Source organism: Chrysochloris asiatica, unplaced genomic scaffold (genome assembly GCF_000296735.1).
Source record: "Chrysochloris asiatica unplaced genomic scaffold, ChrAsi1.0 scaffold00061, whole genome shotgun sequence".
In the NCBI taxonomy this organism is placed as follows: Eukaryota; Metazoa; Chordata; class Mammalia; order Afrosoricida; family Chrysochloridae; genus Chrysochloris; species Chrysochloris asiatica.
The window spans coordinates 12,575,658-12,583,961 of NW_006408579.1; the positions used below are offsets into that span (position 1 = coordinate 12,575,658).

The 8,304-nt window shown below is 39.0% G+C and overlaps 1 pseudogene; it reads left to right on the forward strand.

Annotated features, from left to right (window-relative positions):
* The first annotated feature begins 2,533 nt into the window (after positions 1-2,533).
* Positions 2,534-3,542, forward strand: LOC102812910 (annotated as a pseudogene).
* Positions 3,543-8,304: the final 4,762 nt, after the last annotated feature.

Genomic DNA, 8,304 nt, shown 5'->3' on the forward strand with positions numbered 1-8,304 from the left:
CGTGTTCTTCCTCTTTGGTTTTCTGATTCCAGATCTTTGCACATTTTGTTGTAATATTTGGCTTTATCTTCTCGAGCTGACCTTTGAAATTTTCTGTTAAGCTCCTCATTTCTTCCATTTGCTTTAGCATCCCTATGCTGGAGAGCAACTTTCAGTGTCTCTTCTGACATCCATTTTGATCTTTTCCTTCTTTCTTGTTTTCTCAATCACTTTTTGCTTTCTTCATGTATAATGTTCTTGACGTCATCCCACAATGGGCTTTGGTTTTTAGTGTTTAGTGTATCAAATCTGTTCTTCAGATGATCTCTAAATTCAGGTGGGATATAGTCAAGGTCATATTTTGGCTCTCAAGGACTTGCTTACATTTTCTTCGCTACAGTTTGAAATTGCATATGAGTAATTGATGGTCTGTTCCATAGTCTGCCCCTGGCCTTGTTTTCACTGATGATATGGATCTCTTCCATCATCTCTTTCAGGAGATATAGTCAATTTGATTTCTTTGTATTATATCTAGTGAGGTCCATGTGTATAGTCATCTCTTATGCTGTCTAAAGAAGGTATTTGAAATGAACAAATAATTGGTTTTACAGAATTCTATCATGCAATCTCCAGTATCATTTCTATCACCAAGGCCATGTTTTCTAACTACTGATTCTTCCTCTTTGCTCCCAACCTTTGCATTCCAATCACCAGTAATGATCAATACATCTTGATTGCACATTTGATCAATTTCAGATTGAAGAAGTTGGTAGAATTCTTCTATTTCATCCTCACTGGTTTTAGTGCTTGGGACATAAATTTGAATAATAGTGGTATTAAGTGGGCTTCACTGTAGATGCATGGATATTATCATATCATAGACAGCGTTGTACCTCATGACTGATCTGGATATGTTCCTTTAGACAATGAATGCAACACCATTCCTCTTTAATTTGTCATTCACTGCATAGTATACCATGTAGTTGTCAGATTCAAAATGGCCAATACCAGTCTATTTCAGCTCACTGATGCCTAAGATATCAATGTTTATGCGTTCCATTTCATTTTTGACAACTTCCAATTTTCCCAGATTCATACATCGTACATTCCATGTTCCAATTTTCATGGATGTTTACAGCTGTTTCTCTTAATATTGAGTTGTGCTCCCTCAGCAGACTCTTCTCCCACAAGCTTTACTCCATTCGTGTTATCACGGTCAACTCTACTTTGAGGAGGCATCTCTTCCCCAGTCACATTTTGAGTGCCCTCCAACCTGAGGGGCTCATTTTCTGGCACTATATCTGACAGTGTTTCTCTGCTATTCAGAAGATTTTCAGTGACTAAAGATTCAGAAGTAGTTCGTCACTCTTTCTTCCTAGTCTGTCTTTGTCTGGAAGCTCATCTGAAACCTGTCCACCATGGGTGACCCTGCTGGTTATTTAAAATACTGGTGTAATAGCTTTCAGAATTACAGCAACTTACAAGCCACCATAGTATGACAAACTGACAGATGAGTTGTGGAGATAGAAAGGATAAAAATCAACGAACAGGAAAAAGAGAAAGAAGGTGAAAAAAGAATAAAGAAACAAAAACAAAGAAACAACTAAAGGAAAAATAAACAGAAAAACCAATGCAGTTGTTGAGTCCAGAGAGAAGAAAACTCTAGGGGGGCCCCGCCAGCCAATGAACAAACAAAGGTGGGTGGAGAATGGATGTGAGGGCTGATCTCCTAGGCCTAAAAGGAGTTTCTATGTTCCTAGGTGTTTTCAAGGTACTCAATACAGGAGTTGTTTTTGGTGCCCCTTCTGGTTGCTAGTTTAAGTATCTGTCAGAGTTAAAGGACAGCTGGGGTATGATGGCTTATTATGAAGGTTCCTGCTAGTCTATTTCTGGCCTGGAGGCTCTCTGGGTTCTGTACATCTGGAGGAGACCCTGCGTGAATCCAGGCGCCAAGGCAGTTCAGTGGGCACCTGCCTCACACTGGCTCTACTTGCATGGCTCCAAACTCCAAGTAGGGTCTATGCAGGGGATAAATGAGGGTAGGGTCTAGCTTCACCTCTGTTTTCCAGGAGAGTGTGGGGAGCAAGAAGGAATCCTACCTTTCCTGTTGCCCATGTGAATCTGCGCTGTTAGGTCACCATATGTCTTTCTCTCCAAAGCTGCTCACAAAAGTTCAGCATGGCCATACCAGGTCTATCTGGCAATCGATTCAGCAAGTCAGTATCCTTTTGCAGCCCTTCCTCAGCTTCTTCTCCCGGTAGGTATTTAATCTACTTCTCTAACCTTTCCTCTGAAGCTCAGGGTTCCAGGAGTGTCTTCTGTGGCTGTTTCATTTGGTCTCCTGTATCTTTGTTGTAGAGGATCTATACAGGCATCTGCCTAGTCTGCCATCTTGCTGGAAGTCCAAGCTGTTCATGCCACTTTTAATATTCTTCTCCAACACCATAATTCAAATGCATCAACTTTTCTTTGGTCTGCCTTATTCAATGTCCAACTTTTACATTCATGTGAGCTATTGAAAATACCATGGCTTAGACTTGCATCCACAGGGTCCATGGAGGCCGCTCCTTTGCCGGTAGAGGAGTGGTGGCAGCTGAAGGAGATGCTGAGCAAGTTCTTGGAGAGTTGCTGCCGGACTCTGTAAGAAGTGACGTCATCTCTGGGCTGGATCCTGGATCAACTGGCCACCGGAGAAGAGGAAGCGGGGGAGGATGATGTTGTGATTTGTCCTTATGATTCCAATCATCATATGCCAAAATCATCTTTAGCAAAGCACATTGCATCATGTAGATTGAGGACACTGGACTATACTAAAGAAGAGGAGGATGAAATGTACAGTCCTGACTTCTTCTATGAGAATATGGATATACCTTCAATTACTTTGAATAAAGATCCATATTTACAGATAATGAAACACACTAGAACTACAGGTGGAAAATATGGTGCTTGTTCTCATCAAATAATTGGGGAAATTATTCTTCGATGCCTATTGACGTTCCTCTGAAACATAAATGGTTTGTTTGTGATCTAACACAAGCTGATCATCTTGCCATCTATGATTTTGTAGTTGAGGAAACAAAGAAAACACACTCCAATTCTCAAATCATTGAAAATGACAGTGATCTTTTTGTAGACTTGGCAGATAAAGTCAATCAAGATAATAGTCAAATATGTCCAAAATCTTACCCTGAAATCCTGGCAGAAGTGAGAGATTATGAAAGATGACATCGGTCCTATAGAGCTAAGAATGTTTGCATAACCAAAAAATCATACACTGGGAGAACTAAGTATTCAGTGGCAAAAAGAGCAAGAAAAAGCAGAGGAAGGTGCTATAAAGAAGGGAGAAAGGCGATCCGCTTTAGCAGATCCGTGGCATTCTGGTGGAAGTGATTTGGATGTTGAGCATTCATGACATAGAAGGAATCTGACTAGGAAGTCCACACAAATGAAAGAAAAGTAAAGATAAGCATAGAAACTTGGACTCGAGAAGAAGAAAAGAGAAGGATCATAGTCATAAAAGACATCATAGTCATAAAAGAAGAAAGAAAGAAAAAAACAACTGATTTGTTAGCATGGCATGTATTAATTATGTATATGCTATGGTAACCAATATGCTGACATTTTAATGGTAATTGTTTTGCCATGAGGATCTGCATGTTGCTCAGATGATTATTTTTCAATAAACATTTATGCCTCAAACCAGGAATATGTTATTAGGCCCTAGAACTTTTTCCTTATTTTAATAGATGGTTTGCTTCCTGTTCCTGATTAAGATTTTTCTAAAATAACACTCAAATAGCATTATTATTATTAAATATTAAACCATGCAGATAAAGGTATGGCATCCTTAGAATACCCCCTGGAATCTACAAGCTCACGCTGATGACTACTGCCATTTATGACTACATTGGTGAATTGTGGGGAAAACAACCGAAATAGCTACCAGAAGAAGAGTGGTCTGGCTAGATAAAATTATAATCATAGGATAGATAGGAATTAAAGGAAATGTTAGATCTATACTAACATGAAAGAGCCTTTGTGTGCAATTAATAAGTACTTGACTGCTAACTGAAAAGTATGCCGTTTGAACGCACCAGCTGCTCCACAAAGGAAGGACCTGGAAGTCTGCTTCCATAAAGATTGCAGCCTTGGAAACTGTTGTGTTGGGTTGCTGTGAGTGGGAATCAACTTGATGGCATTGAATTTGTTTTTGGATTTATAGTAACGCAGGTGGATCAAACAAAATGAAATTATTAAGTTACAGAAAGGTATGTATTATTTGTATCTGCTGGAAAATATTATACAATTTTTTGTGATTATGAATGTATGTAAATGTACTTTAAAGGTCTTGAAGAATTCACATAACAGTCATAACAAATGTTATTTGGTGTATGGAATTTATGTGGGAAAGATTAAGGGTGGAGACCAGGATTGGGATGGGAGTCAAAAAGAACTTTAGTGTTATCCATAGTACATTAATTTTTGAAAAATAAAATGTCATTTGTTAACTGAAAATTAAAGTGTAATTTTTAAAAAAATCAACTTTGTTGGGTATTATTTACATGCAAAGAAATGCACCCATTTTAAATGTATGTTTCACTGAGTTTTGACAAATTGATACCCCCATTTTACCATTACCACAATTAAAATATAGAATATTCTCATCACCCCAAAAAGTTCTCTGATACCCCTTTTCCCAGTCAATTTCTCTAAAGAAAAGTAAAGGCAACTACAGATCTGCCTTTAAAAAAAAAAAAAATACACATTATTTTTGGTGGCAATATATATAACCAAACATACTGACAGATATGCTTTTTGTCACTGTTGATTAAATTTTCATTTCTCGAATTCATGTGAATGTAATTATGCAGTATGTGCTCTGCCTTCTTTCACTCAGCATATTGATGTGTCAGTAAATCATTCCTTTGGTTTACAAACTGTTTATTCTGTTGTATAATGTATCATTCAGTTGAAACTTTGGCATTAAATATTAAGCATCTCATGTCCAAAAAAACAAAACAAAACCCATGGCTTGGGTCAGATGTACCTTAGTCCTCAAACTGATATCTTTGCTCTTGAACACTTTAAAGTAGTCTTGTGCTGCACATTTGCCTGATGTAATACGTTGGTTGACGTCTATGAATGTTGATTCTGGACCTAAACAAAATTAAGTCTTTTGACAACTTCAATCTTTTCTCCATTTATCATGATGTTATTTTTTGGTCCAGTTTTAAGGATTTTTGTTTTCTTTACAATGAGGTGCAATCCATACTGAAGGGTGTAGTCTTTGATCTTCATTAGTATTTTAATTTCTATTTGCTTCCAGCAAGTAAGGTTGTATCATCTGCATATCGCTGATTGTTAATGGGTCTTCTTTCAATCCTGATGCCATGTTCTTCTTCATATAATCTTCATTATTATCTTCCTATTGTCTTCATAATAATGAAAGATATTAGTGAGGGGAAATCCTCCCAATGAACTCATTTTTGAGCAGTACACCTGGTTATTTACTTTGTTTTGTATGAGAAATGGCTAAATGTGCTATTAAACAAGGGGGCTTTATAAAGTTGATGGAAAATAGAATTGAATATAATGGAATTTTCCGTGAACTTTTTGAAATCCCTTGTATATTAACTCATGAACTGTAGCCAGTGGTCTAGATGAATGGTCAGGGACATGGAAGAAACATGACTGGAAAATTGGTGATAAGGTAGTATGGAGAAGAGGTGTGTGTATAGACCTTTCTAACTGGACCCCAAACTAAAGATATTCCTTTCTCATATGAATGCTTGCTGTCTTAGTTATCTAGTGGTTGTTGTTGTTGATGTTGTTAAGTACCACTGAGTCAGTTCCTACTCATAGTGACCCTGTATAGGTTCTCCAAGAAACAGCTGGTGGGTTTGAACTGTTGTCCTTGTGGTTCACACTCCAGTGCTCATCCTACAGCAACACACCAGTGGTGCTATAACAGAAATACCATAGTGAATGGCTTTAACAGACAATTTATCCTCACAGTTTAAGAGGTTAGAAGTCTGGATTTAGGGTGCCAACTCTAAGGAAAAACTCTCTGCCTCCTTGGGTTGAGGTCCTTGTCTCCTTTCAGCATCTATAACCTGGTGCCTTGGCATCAATCTTTCCTTGTCTAGGAGGTTCTTAGTGCATGGACCCCACATCCAACAAATGCACTCTACTCCCAGCTCTTACTTCTTGTTGGAAGTACAGTTCTTCTCTGCATACTTCTCTCTCCTTTTATCTCTCATAAGATAAAAGGCCATGCAGGCCACACACCAAGAAAACTCCCCTTACATCTAATCAGAGCAGTGACCTGAGTAAGGGTATATTGCATTCAACTCTAATCCCCTTATAACTGATCGATCGATTGATTGCATTAGCTCACATCACGGGCGATTGTATCATTATGTAACAGTCAAATTTACATAATATATAACTGCCAATCTAATGAGAATAATAGCCAAGCCAAGTTGGTGGACATCTGAGGAGTACACAATGCATGACACTCAGCAAAAGAGGACCTTGGCAGGGGAGGGTTTTAACAATCAAGTGGACATGTTCTGTAGTCATGAATCATCCTTTTCTTCTAGCCACTGGCATCATTGCTCAGTAAGCTAATGGACAAAGCAGCCATGGGACAGGGTTAGAAGTTATTCTAGGACTCAGCAACATGGACTTTCACTTACCAAGGTTGATTTGGGTATACATGCAGCTGAACGCCCAATCGTCCAGCAGCAGAGACTCACACTGAGTCCTCTGTATGACACTAGTCTTCAAGGCAATCAGCTACCAATCTGGTGGCAGGTTAATTACATTGGACCACTTTGGAAAGAGGGCAGCATTTCACTCTAGGATAGAAACACTCTGGGTATGTATTTGCCTTCACTGCACACCATGCCTCTACCCAAATTGCCATCCATGGACTCACAGAATGCCTTATCCACTGTCATGGTAGCTCACATAGCATCATCTTGTTCAAGAGATTAACTTCACAGCAAATGAAGTATAGCAATGGACTCTTGCTCATGGAATTCACTGGTCTTACCATGTTTACCATATCCTGAAACAGCTGTCTTCACATCAATTATGGTGAGAGCTATAATTTTTCAGGGTTGGAGCAATGTTCTCTAGGAGACTATATATGCTCTAAACCAGCATCCAATATATGGCGCTGTTTCTTTCATACCCTAGATTCATTGTCTCAGGAATCAGAGGGGCATAGATGGGAATAATATTCCTCACTATTACCCCTAATGGCCCACTTGCAAACTTTTTGCTTCCTGTCCCCATGACCCTATACTCTGTGAACCTAGTGTTCTTAGTACCAAAGGAAGGAATGCAACATGTATTCCATTGAACCAGAAATTAATAATGCCACCCAACTACTTTGGGCTCCTAATGTCTCTGAATCAACAAGCAAAGAAGAGAGTTACCACAGTAAAAGGAGAGAAAAGTGAGAAGACAAAGAAGGACCTGACTACCATCAAGAAAGAAGAGTTGGGAGCAGACTGCGTGCTTTGAGCTCAGGATTCCTGCTCTGAGAACCTCTTAGACCAGAGCCAGGTGCGACTGACCTGGACTACCAAGGGGAAATTGGATTGATGTTGCATAATGGAGGTTAAAAAAAATGTATATCTGGCATACAGGAAATTCCTTAGGGCATCTCTAGTACTACAGTGCCCTATGATTAAAGTCAATGGGAAACTATAACTACCCTACTTGCACCTGCAATTTTGACATGAGTACTAATGACTTATGTCCTGGTGTGCCACTGTGGGTTCATGTGCTGGACTGCAAGTTGGTTTGAACTGCGAGCTCACCAGCTACTCTTAGGAAACCCTATACAGGGTCGGAACTGACTCAACACTTAACAACAATAACTAATGGTTCAGCCCCTTCAAGAATGAAAGCTTGGGTATTCCCACCAGGCAAAGCTATCTGAGGCTACAGGGAATATGGAATGGGTGATGGAAGAAGATAGTTCTAAATACCAGTATGACCACATGAACAGTTGCAGAAATGAGAACTGTAATTGTTTTATTTCTTCTTTTTAGTTTATGTATTTTATTACACATGTATATGGGAATTGCCAATGTTCATACTATTTTCTTTGAAATGGGACTTTATGTGATTTGGACATTGTGCAAACACCACATTATATATAACGTATATGTATGGAGTCCTAGTGTGGAGTGGTAGGATAAGCATTGGGTTGGCAGTTCAAACCCACCAGCTGCCTTTCAGAAGCTGCTGTGAGTCAGAACCAACTCAATGGCACTTAACAACAACAACAACATATATATATGTTTGTAT